We start from the raw sequence: 17,787 nt of genomic DNA on the forward strand, positions 1-17,787 counted from the left end.
CCATGCCTTCTCCATTTTCTTTCAAAGTAAGTGACTCTGAAAGCGGCATTCTGAAGCTCAGTTGAACTTCAGCTGGTCTTGTTAGCCATGTCTACTTGGCTGATTAGATATTTGCATTAACGAGCCACTGAACAGCATACCTAATAAAGTGGCTGGTGAGTACACATTTGCCATTGTATATTAGTGGGGAATGTAAAGTTGTCAAAATCAAATGTTGTTTTCATGAGGGGATTCTTCCATCGTTCTTTTCTGTGCTGTACCATCACAGAGGACCGTGATTCAAGGCAACATTTTAATAGTAATGGCTGCGCTATGATATTTTTTTTTAAAGCAGACACTGCAGTAGGAAAATGGAGGCACACTAGCTCTTTCTTGTTTTGTAAAATGTTTCATTTTGATGTCAGCCACAAGTTGCATCGTTGAGGGATAACAAAGCCTTTAGCTATGCACACAAAAAGCATAAAAGAAGCAGCAATTAACTTAACTTTTTTTGCTGGAGACAAATTGCCTTGAGGTTTTTCAGGAACAAATGAGGCTGAAATGATGCCGTTTTAATGTCAATTAGCTATGGCTTTTTCTTTTTTTTCTTAACTTCTTTTTTTTGTGTCGATGGAACCCAGAGCAGACACACTATCGCGCTCTTATCCACGCGGGGCTTTGTGTGCTTTCAGTGTGACATGGAACCGATGTGAAACAAACCACTAACAAGCCCAGGGAGACAGGAATAATCCACCACAGTGCAAAAAGATATGCCAACTGCAACACAAGGGTCAATTACCACACACAAACATGCACACACACAGAAAGCACAAATTCTCCACTTATTGATGAAACTGATTTCTTGCACTCTGTCATATGATTAAAGAGCTGGCTTATGACTGACCATGAATAATGGGTCCCTGAGCTCAGCTACACTGACCTTAGAGGAATGATAGTGGGAATGCATGGGGAAAAGACATATGGGTTAAGCAAGGTAAAGCGGGAAAGAGGGAATGAGATGAAGGGAGTCTTAAGAGCATTAGGCTGCTCCTGTGCAGAAGCCCAGATTCACCATGAAGCTCATTGTCTCGAGCCAAAGCAGACCTGATACCTGCCAACAGCGCTCATCCGCCCCCCTGCTGTCAGAGCTAACTCTGTCAGCGCTCTCCATACAGATGACAGACTCGCTGTTAATGGAACATAAAGCACAAACAGGTCCCAGAGGATTATTACAATGCAACAACAGTAATGAGTGACTGATTAGCAGCGGCCCTATGAAGCTACCCTTTTCTTAATACCCAAAATTTGACTTTACAAACATTAAGACCATAACTTCCACCCCTACAGCTGGCGTGAAATTGACACTCAAAGCATCACATGTGGTGGACCGTTAATGCTTCATCTATTTAGGGTGTGACAATGAGTCAATCAGTTTGAAACACGCATGACTTCCCGCAAAAATTAATTAGCATTGTTTAATGAAATGTGACTTTCAGCCTGCGGCGCCGCACTGTTTAAATCAGACACGTTAGAGGAGAAACCGTCGGCTTCAGGATCCTCTGTTGCTCCAGTTGCAGCAGCTCCACTCACACATGCTGCCAGGAAGGAGAGCACACAGAGGCCAAATGCCACTGCCAGCCACGGTTGAATTTGTTTACTGCAGATAAGTAGAGACATCCTTGCCATCACAGTGACTGAACGCCGAGATGATGATTTTGGCTCAGTTTGTGTGGAGAAAGGAGGAGGGATCCCGCTGCATTCAGGGTTCACGGTGGCATAAATGTGAGTGCATTCACAAACATGCATGGGAGCATGTGCACACACGATGCATAGAGGAGCTCCCAGTGCTCTCATTAAGATTTTATTTGGGTTAAGTTAATGACACGGACCCTTGATAATCTGCAACTGAATCTTCTGTTAGAATAAATTATTTAGTTAACACCGATAATCTTGCCACCTGTGGTGTGCAGCCAGAATACTGAATGACTACCAACATCTTCAGTGTTTTAAAATAGCTTTTGAACAGAAATCCTTAATTCATCTTAATTTTCTAATAATTAAATTTGATAATAAATCTTAGAATTACTTTCGTAAGCCCTGAATACTGATCTCTTGCTTTCCCCCTGCATCTTCTCTCTTCATGACTTGTTTGCTTCGAGGCAATACTTCACCCTGTGCTAGGAGCTGTTAGAGGTCAAGTGTCTTGCTCAAGGATGCACCAGCCAGCCAAAACATTTGAACACAAAACTCTGACCCTGTTCCTGTTTCATCTGACAAATCCAGAAGACATCAGTCATAAATATAACAGGCCAGCACTGGGAAACTGACTGGCAGAGGACACGGATTTTTCAAGTTATTATACTTTAATATCTAGATAACAAGTCTCTGTCAGTGTCACAGCATTCATCAGCCTTCATTCACTTTCATCTGACTGCACCATGGATGCGATCACTCCACTGTCACTGTATTTTCCTTGAGGAGTAAAGGAAGGGCCAAGGTTTATCAAAGGATAACACTCAGAGACAGAGTTGAAATAGAGTTCAAACTAAAAAATCCTTCACAAACTGCCACCACACAGTGACACTCGGGTCACTGTAAATACCAAATTAACAGGTGAGACCCAAGAGGTAAATGTGTAACGGTGAGTGGCAATGACCTTAATTGTTCCCAAGATACCAGTGCAGATGTAGCTATGGCAATGTTGGCCTCTTGGTCGGTTTTTAATAAGCCACTATGATCCAATCTGAAGCATCTCAATCTCTACAGGATCGAGAACTCTAAATTTGTCAGACACTCCTTCACATTCAAGACTTAATGATGGCGTTACATTAAGTAACACTCCATTTTATTTATACAGTACCAGTTCATAATAGTCATTTCAAAGCACTTCATAATGTAAGCCAAAGAACCTCCAGAGAAAACGGTCAGGTGTGAGCGAGCACTTTATGACTGTGGGGAAGGAAAACCTCTTTTAAAACAAAGAGACCGTGAACAGTTGAAACCTTGGGTTGAGGATAAAGGGGGGAAAGAAGCTGGAAAGAGGAGCGCAATCTATAGGAGGGAGCGGATAAAATTAATGACATGCAATAGCAGCATCCATATACAACCGATTACAATTTCACTCAGTACATTGAGTTTTAACTACATGACTCTAACCAAAGGTTTATAACAGGGCACTACTTTGTGATTAGTTTGTTTAGCATTAGCACATTTGGTAATCTAAGATAGTGGGCATATAGCACGCAGAAGCCATTAAACAGGCACATATTAATATTGTGTAAGGATATTAGCATGCTGATGTGGCACTTAAGCATACCAAAGTATTTACTGAAGGGCTGTACTTCTGGTAATTGCTTTCTTTACTTTCCTTGAGTTAACTTTAGTTACATTTTTGATTCTACTTTCCACTTCTACTCAACTGCATCTTATAATAGTTGTACTTGTAATGTTGTACTTGATTGTACAACTTTAGCTTTGTTAAAAAATGTAAACAAATGAGATCAAGAGTTTCAAAGGTGATGTTTTTGATAAATGAAGCTTCCCAGCGGTTTATAGTATTTTCAGGGAAGTAATATTACATGTGACATAGTAACAGAGTAGCACAAATTGTATCCTCTATCCTCTACCGATGATATAAATGTTAAGCATAAATAACATAAATAAAATAAAGTTAAGTATGGATTTGTTGTAAAAAAAAAACCAACAAACTGTAGTTTTAATGTGTTATATGAATATCAATGAGTTCTTTGAATCACTCGCTGGAAAAATATTGACTGCACCACTTCAAAAGCAGACAGTTTCATACTTCATGTGTGATCTGCTAGCATATACTCCCAGTAAAAAACTTTTATCTCTACAGTCCAACCACTTATGGTTCAAGTGTTCTTCCTGTGAGCTGTCTTTTATTGAGAGTTACGGATTGGACAGTTGTTTTTGCTCACTACTAATAGGTCAAAGCATGCCAGACATTGGGAAAAGATGAAATGGAGGAAAAATAAGGAGGCAAGTCAATGCAAAGCTGCCAATATTAAGAAATGATTCACAGTTGCAGCCAATTTCAGCAGATGGTGGGTGAATGTAAACGGAACTTGGCAATCAAATTTCCTACAAAACACTTTATGGATGCAGAAGGGGGGAGAAGAGAAAAGACTGAAAAGGCATAAGAGGATTGGAGAGCTGAGAAGGAAACATACTGAAAGGAAAGGGGAACAAAACGAGCCCTATTCCAGCAATATGTTCTTGCCTGCAGTTACACTTGTTCCAATACAAGTTTAATGATGCAATCGGGCTTGCCATGTTAACTGACAGGTCTGGTTGTGCAAAATAATTGATCGTGCTCTCACTGATATTGGATCTAAAACCCAGGAGTAAAAGAAGAAAAGCCTGCATTCACAGCTACAGTGTGGATACTATCGAACGACAATTACCCAACAAGAGGAAAAGGGGGAAAGGACAGAGAAAATAATAGAGTAACAGTTTTTATACCCTCAGAAATTGGTCTTTTGAGGTTACATGTGTATGTAAACCTATAAAAAGAAGTGTCTTATTAAGGAGTGGCTCAAGAAAAATATATTTTTTAAGCCAAAAATATTAACTCCATAAATACATTATTGCCTAAGGCAAATCCTTCAGGGTACCTCACAGACTAGGCACCCTGCTTATACAACCACCAAAGGCCTAATGAAATCTCCTTCATCACTCTGAAGACCACACAACCCAATGTTTGTATCTACATCAAGAATAAAGTAAACAGAATCAAGTCTCTTCTTGTTAGTGCTATGAACGGCTCCTGGTATAATAAGCGATAAAGTAAAGATGAGTGCAAAACGTAAGAAGGGTTACAGACCAAAGTTGTTTTGATTTCTACTCATACATAGACAATACTCTCTAGATAAGTTTTTATAGCTGTTTATTATGGGCAGTAACAACACAGTGTATTTTCTGATTTTTCTCTTTATATGAGTGTGTGTGATTGTGTGCATTCAGATGTCCACCTGCTAATTATGATTGTTAATGCTAATGCAACATCTGGCTCAATCTGCTTCTCATTAAAGGAGCCATAGGAAAACACTATCATGCCAACTCACCAATGTCACTTAGAGGTGACCTATTATTGCCTGTTTTTATATAAGCTGTTATAGTCATGGAAACTTTAAACACCATCAAAGCTTTGTATAGCAATGTCAGCATTTGCACAAGTAGCTTAGGGTAATCTCTGTTTTGAATGGCGTTATATTATCACTAAAATCATATAGTCCTGATGCAATCGTCTCATCTGTATTTCCATCAAAATTGATCGAACATAATTAAAGCATAACAAAGCTGTATCTACTTGAATCATATTAGTACTATTCAGCCTCTTAACTGAACGTGCCACACTCTGCACCCCTCTAGAAATGCCATTTGTAGAAGGTCACAATGTGTATCTCTAATAACAGATACAAACTGGCTTCAGTGCAGGGACCCCTTCAGGGTGGAAATGGCTTGTTTTGTCTGCAGCAGTCCTAAACTATGCTGTCTGCTGCTATCGTGGTAATGCAAAATGTGCCAAATCTGAAACTGTGGGGATTACAAGTCTAAAGACAACACAAATAAGAATGTGTACATACATAAAGGATTATGTTTTTTCAAACCTTAAGGGGAACTACTTCTGGAGGTTTGAGCAGACAGCTGGTTCTAGACTGCTCATCTTTTCCCACACCAAGCTGGAGACAGGAGCTGTGATAAAATCCAGAAAGTACTGCACTGTTCCAGTCGAGGAAACTGATGTTGCTCTCCCTGCCGTCTGCGCATGCATTTACTAAATCATTATCATTTCGAACAAACATGATCTTCACCTGAGTTACCCTTTATTTAAACAGGCCGCCCTAAGGCTTCATAAGAGTTAAAGACAGTCCTATGTCCAACAGAAGGACAAAAAAAAAAAAAAACAGAAGAAGAGGAAACAGAAATTGCAATGAGCTATTTAAAGTTAGGCCTTAAGCACTTCTGTCAAGTGAATCAGCTTTTTCCTTTTTTTTTTCTTTCATTTTAGATGTGGAGTCTCAAATTTTAGCCCATAAGGCTATTATCAAGGCAACACTAGTAGCACGAGAGCATCTGTGCTCGCCTTTGGGCTTTTTCCTATACCCATCACACCATGGTGGTCTACGGCTCAAAAAATCCTGGGGCCTCGTAGTCATAGAAACCCACTCATGTATGAATGTTACTTTGTTTAAACATGACTCCAGGAGAAGACACAGAGAGGAAAGGACGGGACAGGAATGTCCTGGAAGACACGTCACGTGTGGGTGATGTAACAAGAAAGTGGAGGAAAAAAAGACTCGGTGTTTTGGTGCCCAAAAATGATGCAGACAAGAAGAAGCTGAGAGGTTGTGTGTGGGGCTTTCCTCACACAACTGTAAAGTATCTGAATGTAAGTAGAAGTTCTGTGGTGCTATCACAGTCTAGCAATAAAACATACTCCAAAAATCAAGAAGAGTTTCTCATGATTTAACTGGTTAACGAAACGGGACAGAAGACAGGACAGAAAGTTTCTATCATTACTTACCTGATCCACATGGTCTGTAAAAGATTAGCAGAAAACACCAGTCATTATGAATATATATTCACAGGTATTAGAGGAAGCCAGGAGTCAGGTTGCAGCATATTTTCAAAACCTACTTTCCTCTGTCTGAGTTTTAACCAATAATCCAGTTAGTCTTAGGTATGACATCTCCATTGGAGGCTGTATAAACACTGAACATGACCCCAGAGCATCTTTGTGTCAGGAGGAACATGTTGTATATGGAACAGTGGCTAAAAATAACCCAGTGTTAGCTTGTCTCTTTCTATCTTTTTATTAGTGTAACCCCCTGCAGTTGTTCAATTCAACAAAATTCCTTTAAAAGTAAATCAAAGGGACACTATTCTGGTTTATGTTTCAAACACGTTAAAGAAAAAGACGGAGCTGGAGGTTTTTATAATGTAAGAATGCATCAATAAAGGCATTTCATGAATGATGATTGGAGACACCTCAGTGAGTCTATCAGCAGCTAATGATTATGAGCTTTGTGACCCAGTAATGGAGGTGGTGACCTTCAGGGGTATTGTGAAAAGAAGGCGTGGGATGAAATTGAAGTAATATGTTCACAGGGTTATTGTGGATAAATCATTAAGACTACACATGCAGGCAACAAAAAAATAAAAAAAACGTCTTACATATCGCACTTCATGCAGTCTGCCCTGCATCTAGCTTTCATCTCATTTTAGCCTGTGTTTGTGTGTGTGTGTGTGTGTGTGTGTGTGTGTGTGTGTGTGTGTGTGTGTGTGTGTGCCTCTCAGAGTGTGGCAGAGTCTGCCAGGCAAGGCAGTGACAGGGTTTCGGCCGCGGTCTGTGAACCTGGCTGCTCTGTTTAGCTCCGCCTGTGACAGAGAGCGAGGGGGACATCACCCAGCCGTGGCTGCCCCAGCTGAGCCAATCGGGCGTGAGCGCTTACGGTCACATCAGCGCATGCCTTTTGCCATGTGCAGCTCTGTGGCACAGATCCCCTAACATGCTCTCCACAGTTGTAGTGGCATTCTGCTGATGACTTGCATGTGTTTGCTCAGATAATAAAGGTAACTCTGTGTGTTTCATTAAAAAATATGTGTGCCCTCCTTCACTGCACCTGTGCTGATAATGTTTAACAGCATTATGTGATCACATGGCTGAAAAACAGGCTTCTAGTGTAACCGTATGTGCGTTTGCTATGAAAACTTTGATTTTGATTATTATGGCCCTCCAAAATCTGATATCAGTGACCTTTTGGGTCAAAAATGAGGGTTTTTTTTAGGATTTCCCAAATTATCCAAAATAACAAAGGGTGCCTCACCTATTTTTCAGCTGTAGTGAAACAATTTCAATGTAAATTCACCGTTAAATGTAAACTGGAGACAGAGAATGTTTGCCTTTAAAGGAAAAGCTGTCTCTTTTGAATTAAGACACAACTTTTATTTTGAAGGTCAACATTCTCAGTTTCTTTTTTGCATTGCACTTCTTTAAGTTTCACAAACACATGTCGAGCAGTTTGCGACTGTTTACACATAAGTCAGAACCTTCTACAAAACTATGGGAGTTTGCGGGAGTATGCTGGCAACCAAAGTAATCATAAGCACATTTTGGATGCAGCGAGATATATTTCTCTTTATAGGAATTTCATACTGGTGACTGCCAGCAATAAACAGTACAGCAGCCACTTGCCGACTGTTCGTGGAATAAGCACTTTTTCCTTGTGACCAGGGAATCGCTTACCTGTGTGAACGGAGCTTTAGCAATCACTTTTTACAGTTACTACAAGCAACCAATTGCAACTGTTTGAAATACACCGTTTTTGTCAACCGGTCTCTGGGCCTGTGTGACTGTCCAGGGCTCGTTTTTTTTTCTTTTTCTTTTGACCTGAAACACATCCAGATTTAGTCAGATCCAGCTGTAACATTGTGAGGCCACAATTCCATCACCAGGTCAGAGTGACATCTGAAAACTAGAATAAATTTGAACTTATTCAAATCTGTAGATTAGAGCTGATGTATTAGAATTGATAACGATGACATCATTGAACCCATTCTGTGAAACCTCAAATACAGCTCTGCCAAATTTAATTAAAAAAACATGATTTTAATCATTGTGGTATTTTGTATTTTTTCATTGAATGGGAAACTGTCTATTGTACACAAAATAATTTTGTATTATTTATAAAATAAAGGACATTAAATGCATTTGTGTGATTTTTAGATTTTATTTTAACAAAGCACATGAAGAAGATGAGTTATACACTGAAATAGTACATGGCTATTTTTAGATATAGCAAAAACTCATTCACTGAGGTAGTATTTAGGGTTCATCTGAGTGCAATGATAGTTTATCATATCAATGACTGTTTTTCATGTTGGTCTTGGAAAAAAATGAGATCACTTCATGCAGAGGAAACAGTATAAACGCCATGCAAAGAATTTTACTGAAGAAAAGTCACATCAACAGTCCTTAAATTTAACCTTTACATTACCTGTTATTATCTACATTCATTTTAATCCTATCCTTATACATTTACATAAGAGATGCTTATTCTTGTAGAAAGCATGCCTTGAATGTTTCCCTGTAGTTCATTATTTTTTCCTCTGAACAAATTTATGTTGTTCAGAATTTCACGAGATCTGCATATTTAAATGTCTCAAGCTGTAAAAATAGTCAATTTGTATAATCCCAACAACACTCATAGTAAAAAATCCAAACTGTGCGTTTTTAAGAAGAAGAAGAAAAAGTAGATGCAATGTCCTTTTATTATTACAGTGCTTCTTTAATCTTCAAAATTGACAATGTGTGCTTTTCAACTAAGTCTCTCATCTGCCATTACCCACAGAAATTTGTTTTCATTTACTCTTTCAATATCGATCCCACTTACTTTAATTAATGGATTGAAGTGTATTTAATACATTTTTCAAAATAACATTATTTTAAGTTTATTTGAATTTAATGTTCATTTCTTCTTATCATGGATGACATCTGTCCTTAAAAATATTACACCCAAGACAATGATATTTCAAATGGGGAGTAAAAAGGTTAAAAAGAACAGACAGGAGAGTAATGTGAGGGATGTCAGAGGTCCCCCAGGCCACAATACTTCCTGTACTCTTTACTGACTACTCTTAGGGGGAACCATGGCAATTTTTGAAACAAAATTTAAGATAAAACATTACAAGCTTTTCATTCTCATAAAGAAATGTTCCTTAAAATTAACCTGCATTCTATCAAACTAAAACATGTTTAAAACACACTCAATATAACATTTTTCTATGGTAATTGCAAAAAACTTATTTCAGTCTTTTTTCCAAAGAAGAAGAAGAATGTCGAGCTTTTCAATATTTTTTTCAAGTATATTTAAACATATGATGATTAATTTAAATTCTTTGTTTTGGGTACATTCCCTCAGCCTTTAAAATGTTATAATGGGTATTTTCCAAAATTTTGAAAGAAAAATTTAATGAATCAACTAAGAGTATACACAGGCACAGTAATTGTTAGATTTCTAATAATCGGAAGCAAAGAAACCCAAGAGAGTTTGGTCAGATATATTAAAGATGCCTTCACATATATATAATTTGAGATACTAAAGAACTTCTGATGATTGTCAGACTGACACTTTACATTAATACAAGTTTACCAACAAGAGGAGATTAAGATGAGCAACCGCAGACAAAACCAAAACAACAGGTATGAGTCACATGAGCACACAGTGCAGAAGCTCAAACGTTACCTCATCACTGCTGAACCCGGGAATGTGAGTAAACCACAGGAAAGGTTGTGTCATTGGTGAGTGACAGTGAATGAAAGACATCTCTCTGCCCCCATCCCTGTCACGTTGTGACTCCGCCCCTCCGATGACCCGAGGGAAGTGGCATAAGACCTGTCACCCCGAATCACAGCCTGGGCTATGACAGCTATGCTCATATGTAAATGTGTCAGCATACACAGATTCGTGAGCAGGACATATCAGTTTGAATATGCATGTGCAACACTGACTGAAGCGCAAACATCTCTGTACATGCAGGTCTCGGTACATCTGCATGTATGTTTCCAGGCTCATGGTATGTATGTCTAAGCTGATCCCAGTATGTCATAGTGATATTCCCAGTGGGAAGGTCCCTCACGACTGTTTTCATTTGCTGGACTGCCCGTATGTCTTCATGAGTGCTGGGTAGGTGAAAGTGACATCCAATTTCATCCACACTCACGGGGGGTTCTCTCTGTCTGTCTATATCTTCTTCTCTTACAATAAATGTCCCCTATTGTGCCTTCTGCAAGGAGGCATTTACTCGTTTTCTCTGTTTCACATCAGTATAAATGATTTTACCTGTGGTCTGTTTTGAATATGTCATACTGGAATGGGTGCTAGTAATTAAGGATGTAACTGTGCCATTTATTTCAATTAAAGCTGAATAAATTTACTTCCTTCTTAGCATTTACATCACATTGAATGGCAGAAAAATTCACTTTCAAAAACTATAAAATCCAACAAGCTAAAGCTGTTGACATACCTAGTTAGTGCTGTGACTAATTATTAGTTATTCCATTAGTTATTCCACTCAAAAAATGGAAGTTATATTTTAACCCTCTCAGGCTCAAATTAAACCTTTTGTTGCTAATGCACAACCAAGTCCTTTAGTGGTACTTCTGAGTAAAAAAAACTCATAAAATATGTATGTGGGGTAATCAGGTTGTTAGTTTTTAACTGTTGCAAATCTGCAACGCCTGCCTTGAGAGGGTTAATGGGAAAAAGTCAAAAATCCTCACAATGGAGATCCCGGAACTGGCTTTTTGCTTCATAAAATCCTACTCATTATTTTAAAGCATTAATTTGAAAAGAATCATTAAATATTGAATGGCCTTGCTCCCGAATACATCATAGACCTACTAACCTCTTATCCACCTGGGCATTTATCTTGATCTTTAAAAGTATTCTGCTGGTTTTCAATCTGCCAATTAAGAGCAGAATGGCAACTTTATTTCCCTGAAAGATTCTACTTTAAAAATTCTTTTATTGAAAGGGCTTTATAGATGTTTGATTTATGGCATATATATTTTAATATTATTTTTTGCTCCTATTTGTTGTTTTTGTAAGTGTTTACTTTCTTTCTGTGAAGCACTTTGCAGCTTTATTGGGAAATTGCTTTATAAATTAAGTTTGTTATTCTACAGTTAGAATTAATGCCCACTTATGAAAATTGTTGCTACTTAATTTCCTGTTTACTAATCAACATATTAATCAAACTCTACAGGGAAAGAGTGTGTCATAGAATTATATCGCAATACTGCAGTTTTAAATCAAAGTACACAGCACTACTGCATTGCAGGGACTTTGCGATCTGCACACATGTATTGCACGACTACGACATGCTGCAGCAATACAACTAGGATGACACAAAAATCCTGGTGTTCAGGATTCCCTTTGTTAGACAAAATCAGACACTCCCCATCGCCTGTTTTTAGCTAAAGATTCGGAGATCTGCTGTGGCATCACGGCGACACGTGCACCGACACAACTGCGAGGGGTCAGGGCCGACTCCAGGGCTCGTTTTCCAGAGGAGTCATCCTGAGTCACAGAGAGCATGCACAACCCTCCCCTACTCTTTGATGCCCAATATTTAAGGTCTCCCCTTAAATATCAGGCACGCAGGACACAGAGCATGCTCAACTGCACTCACATGCACACATCAAACTACAATAATCTCACCACTGAACTTACTTAATTTGGGAAGCACGTGAAGGTCAAAATCTGTTTAGTTTAGCTTAACGAAAAGTATTTGCAAAACATATTAAAATCTTCAAAGTTATCTTAAGAGACCAGATGCAGTTAGTTACCAGTTATTTTTATATCAGTGTTGTGAAACAAATTTCAATATTTTCACTAAATCTTCTAAATGAAATTATTCTCCCAGAATCATTTGCTCATTGCAGAAACATTTCCACCACATCATGCAAATCCGTAAATTAGATCCCAACTGTACTACCAAAGACAGCCAAGTTATAAACAAAGTACAAATGTGCATTTATAGAGCAAACATGGAAGTAATGCAGCAAAACGCACATTCTGCTCTAACTATCATTTGCATTTGGTGACTTCTTAAAATTCTAAACGCTCGGTAATTACAAAGAGAGCAAGCCACCTTCCTTCTGCTCTTACTTTAAAGTCATTTACAGGAACTGGCAACCAGAAATTGCAGAGCAGAGTACACAGTGTCAAGCAGAGGGAATCCAGACTAGTTGGCAGGCATAAAGACACTTTTCCCTCAGTGTGCTGCACTCTGAGGATTAAGCCTGCCTGTGTGCTCACGTCTGCTAAACAAGATATAGACATAATACCTTGATGTTTCATGTTGGGCAAAGCCAGTTAGGAGACGCTGCAGTGGCGAAGAATCTCCCAACATCTCTACATTTTTCCCACTTTATCTACTACACTGCACTCCCTCGTCACTCAAACAGTTTTCTTTGAGGTTCCAGTAACATTGCATGTTTTGATGACTGACGGTTTTGTGCTGCACAACACCTGCTTCTAATATGCAAGTAGGGATAGGTTTTTTTGAAGTAGTGGCTGAAAGCATAAAATTTAGCTCTTACTGTACTGGCTCCACATCACACATTCTGAAGGAAAGAACTGGAAAAAGCAGGAAGTGAATTACTTCATTTATTCAAGATAGCTGCCATAAAGCATGTAATTGACTTAAACACATCCCGCAGATATTTCAGCTGACAATTATGGTAATTGCAGACGGCTGATTTAGTTGCAAGTGATTATCGTAAAATAACGTTCGAATAACAGCACAAAGGTAGATAATTTGATACACATAATATATTTTAGAGATTAAGGCAGTTTTCAGCGGTGGAAACTAAAAGAGGAATTTCATGGTTTTAAAACTACTTTGTATTAATGATTCTTTACTGCTATTATTTACATTTGAAGAGTTGCAGGGCTTCATTGTTGCTGTTATCTTGGGTGCCTAACAAAATACACTGTAATACTGTAGTCAAAGGAGCTTGCAAAGAAAAGCGTCTGGACTTCTATAAGTTACTTGAAGACGTTTCACCTCTCATCCGAGAAGCTTCTTCAGTTCTAAGGTCAAATGGTGGAGAGTCCCAGATATAAGCCTAGTGGGAGTATCCCCCCACAGAGGGACAAAAGGACCCCCTGATGATCTGGGTGTGGGTCCCAATCAGCCAGGGTTTCAGGTGAGCTCATTGTGAAACCTGGCCCCACCTTATCATGTGAATTCCTGAGGTCAGATGGCCCAGGATGTGAGTGGGCGTTAAGGCGTCTGGGGAGGGAACTCAAAACTGGATTATAGATGGCAGACAGTTGGTGTCATAAACCACCGCCTCTGTTCAAAGATGGTCGCTCACAGTGGACATAGATGGCTTCTTTCACTCCTCTTTCAAACCATCTGGAGGAGTGACCTTAGAACTGAAGAAGCTTCTCGGATGAGAAGTGAAACATCTTCAAGTAACTTAAAGAAGTCCAGATGCTTTTCTTTGCAAGCTCCTTTGACTACGATGACCTGGATGACTGAGAACCTTCACAGACATGTAATACTGTAGTATGTAATACTGTGGTGTCAAACCTAAAATGGGCAGGAGCATCAAACTAATGCAAAATAACTTAATACAAGAAAACATGTTTTGCTAATTTTTAACCTGTTTCATAGAATAAAAATACATTGTGAAATTTTACAAAACAGATAATGAATCATACAATAAGATGTATGTAGACTTTCGGAAGCAAACATATTTCACTTCTTTATGATTCAAACATCCAACTGACATCTATAAACTTTTCTTACATTTCCACTCTTGTGTAGTAATATTGGCATCAAAGATTTTATTTTGAATCCGAAAAAAATTATTATTGACTTCTCCGCCATTGAGCTGTGATCCTCAAACTATGCAAAATATTGTTTTCGTCAAAAGTCCTACAAAGGCTCAAGAAACTTGAATGCATCTTCATTTTAATTAAGGAGCATCATACTAAATTTTAACTGTAAATTGAAAGAAGACAATGCTAATGCATTCTACATTATACTGCAGTACTGACCATTCATAGTAAGCCATAATGAGATCTATACATGAACATTTAATACACTGTATCCTGTGGCTTGGTCCTGAGCCAAACAACAGGAATAGACTCATTCAACTGAAACAATCCGACTAATAACATGTATTAACTTTTTCATTTTTTACACATGGAGCTTTTAAAATGTGCAGCTTTAAAGTATTTAGGAATATAGCCCCACGTCCACCAGCTACAAAGGTAAAATGTTTCTTACATATGTACATATTTGTACAGGTACATTCAAATATACATATTTTAATGCATATATAATCAAAGCTTAAGCTTAACACGTCCTCAATAACTAGTGCATTTCTTTCATTTCAGGTACGTGACATTCTGTAGTGTACACTCTAAATTTCAAGCTTTGATCTTGCGATTTGGAAATCATCACATGCTTTTTCAGCAGAGCGGATAGCCTGCTTGGTCTTTTTCTTTTCTTTTGTTTGTCTCTTCTGGACTTGACTTAAAGTTACATTTTTGGGGGGATTACTGTAAAGGCTCAGCACTTTTCTTCTTTCTTACTTCATTTTTTTGCTTTTTTTTTTTTTTGCATTTTTCTCTTTTTTTTGCTTTGATCGATTGGATAAATCAACTTACCAGACACCTAATGTAACATATCTCCAACTTTTCTGGGACATCTTCTGGTCATTTAGTAAACATCCATGCACAATTTATCACTTATATCTGCCAGGTCATGAGTTTCTTTAGTGTCCCCAGGGGTGAAATAATGCAAAAAAGCATTGTATTGAATATAAAAAGAGGACAGTAACGCATTCATCATGATACTAACTGATGGGGCATTTTCTTGCTGCCAAAGAGAATGTGCTCCTCATCTTTCTCGCAGTGCTGGAGTACACAGGGGTGGACTTCCCTTCCCTTCCTCCCATACTGGCGTAGGTTCCACCCCCATTGCACAGTGAGAGTTAAATAATGGTCTCCAGTGGGGTACAAGGGTAAAAAGGTGGGGGGAGAATCCAACAGCACAGATGGACTGCCTTGCAGAGTAGTTTCACATGCAGAAAATGTTAATTAAATCTATAGTTTGCAAGGCTGTGAAATGCCAAAACTGCATTTACTTGATGGAAATATAGAACAAAGAATGGAGGGCAAATGGAGGTTGACATGTTGCTCTTAGAATCCTACCAAGGAATAAATTCAAAATAAATACATAGCATCCATATGTTATGTGCAAAGTAAGCATCACTCACTAGCCCTAAGCTCTTTCACTGGCCATATCCCAAATCCATCACAATAGCTGCACATATAGCGAGGATTTTTCTGAAGCACAGGGGGAGAAACTCATTATGGAGGCTCATATGTGAGACACTGCTCGTATGGCATTGACAAATGCTCGACAGAGAAGCCAATGTGGCATAATTCAAAGACGTCCAGCACAATGAAAGGGTTTCTCATCATGGTGAATAATGCTGGGTGCTGGCTGCTTCTCAGCTTTAAGTGGTGGGAATGTTACTTTTGATATATTGACTTCTGGATTTATGAAATAATCCCTGAATCAGCGAATATATGTAGGTATGGAGCACCACGGATAAAGACACTCACAAAAACCTGGGGAGTGCTTTTAGGTATTTATTTATTTTTTAATTTGCTGTCTTTATATTCTGATTTGAATTGATTTTTTTTATATTAAAATATATATTTTTTAAATACACAGTTATTTACATCTGGAATGGTATGAACAACCTTATTGTTATATTCTTTTAGTTTAAGCACATTTCATAAGAAATAAACCTGAATTATAATGAGCTTTACTGATGCAGATAACATTTTTGGTCTAATTTAAATAATTCAAATGTTGCCAAAATTCTATTCATAAATTTAAATCAATGCAAACCTCCTAAAAGCTATACATATACGTCCAATACTTGTGAAATCAATTCATTAATTATACAAAACAAAGATTTTACCAATAATGCCATTATAGAATCTGCATGCGATTCAACTAATCTCAAAAGCTCCTGCGGGATTTAACGAAACCCTGAGGAGAATCCCTGCACCGCCCTCTACATCATCTACATGCTGATATGATTTGAGAATAAATGGGTTTGGTTTTGTTTCTCAAAGCATACACAGCGTGGATTTTTAACCTATATTTGTTTTCTGTTGTGCGGATATGTGTCTCTGAATTGACAGTTTATATTAATTAGACGTGTCGTTTGCAGCTCCTTCCCCAAAGCACACTTGTACAAAGAAGTTGATTTCTTGTTGCTCACAGCTTGGCCTTGACCACTCTGTTACACATGCCAAACAACAGAGGAGATTCGGTCCAACAGAAATGAAACGAAAAGCTGAAACCGTCTTCTGTGCGTTATGGTGCCAAATGGTGCGTCTATGACCCCCCAAGCAACCTTAGCAGGGTGCCCGCTGGGTTAAATTAGCCCCTTTAGGAACAAAGGAGGGACACTGTAACACTATTACAGCAATTGACAGGCGTATTCTTACCGCTATGCGAGTCTGTGAGGATGCTTTAAGATATAAGATGATCCGTTTTTTGGGAGGGAAAGGTCGTTTTGGACTTGGTGAGGTCCAAACTTGAATCCCGCCGTTGATTATCAGCTCCACTTCTCGGGAGGAACCAGCAGGATGTTTCACTATTGGGTTTCAATTTAGTCTCAGAGCATCACTACGAGATGTGTAAGCAGTCTTTGTCCATGCCAGCCACGCTATTCTGTCTTCGGTCGAGCTACGTCGATTCAACTATGTGGTCTGTTGCGTAAAACCGGTGCCAAAATTCCTGCGGGCCCATTCCATTACAGCGATGCTAAACAATAGTCTGGTCATCTTGACAAGAACCGAACCCACACCAGCTCTGATAACAGCTGTATCGGCTTTTTAAAACCAAATCTTCAGCGCTAGTTTGTCCATATCACTATGACCGGCTCGAGAATTTGCTAATAAATACGTCAGCGGCTCACATGTGCCATTTGGCTCCAGCGTTGTCTTTCGGGTTCCTCTTCTTGTCCTCACAGGGGGAGTGAACAGTGGAGTTGCTGATCTGTTGATCACTGGAGGTCCACCTCCATCCAGCGGTGTCCTTGTCTCGTATTTATCGGGAACGGAGCCTTCGCCGTTTTCCACATGCAGTCTGACATTAGCTGAACGCGGATATCGATGAGTGACAGCTGGAGTCTCTGACTGTAAGCTTGGAGACCCATCTTTGCAGGAGGGGAGC

General features: G+C 38.8%; 1 protein-coding gene across 2 annotated transcripts in view; it reads right to left on the bottom strand.

Annotated features, from left to right (window-relative positions):
* gjc1 (gap junction protein gamma 1) overlaps positions 1-17,787 on the bottom strand; it is a 45,005-nt gene extending 27,218 nt beyond the window's left edge. For both annotated transcript variants that reach the window (XM_080904351.1, XM_080904352.1), the window contains exon 1: positions 17,058-17,787. The gene's annotated coding sequence lies outside the window, so the exon portion shown is untranslated. The remainder of the gene's footprint in view (positions 1-17,057) is intronic.

Source organism: Rhamphochromis sp. 'chilingali', assembly GCF_963969265.1.
Source record: "Rhamphochromis sp. 'chilingali' genome assembly, chromosome: 15".
In the NCBI taxonomy this organism is placed as follows: domain Eukaryota; kingdom Metazoa; phylum Chordata; class Actinopteri; order Cichliformes; family Cichlidae; genus Rhamphochromis; species Rhamphochromis sp. 'chilingali'.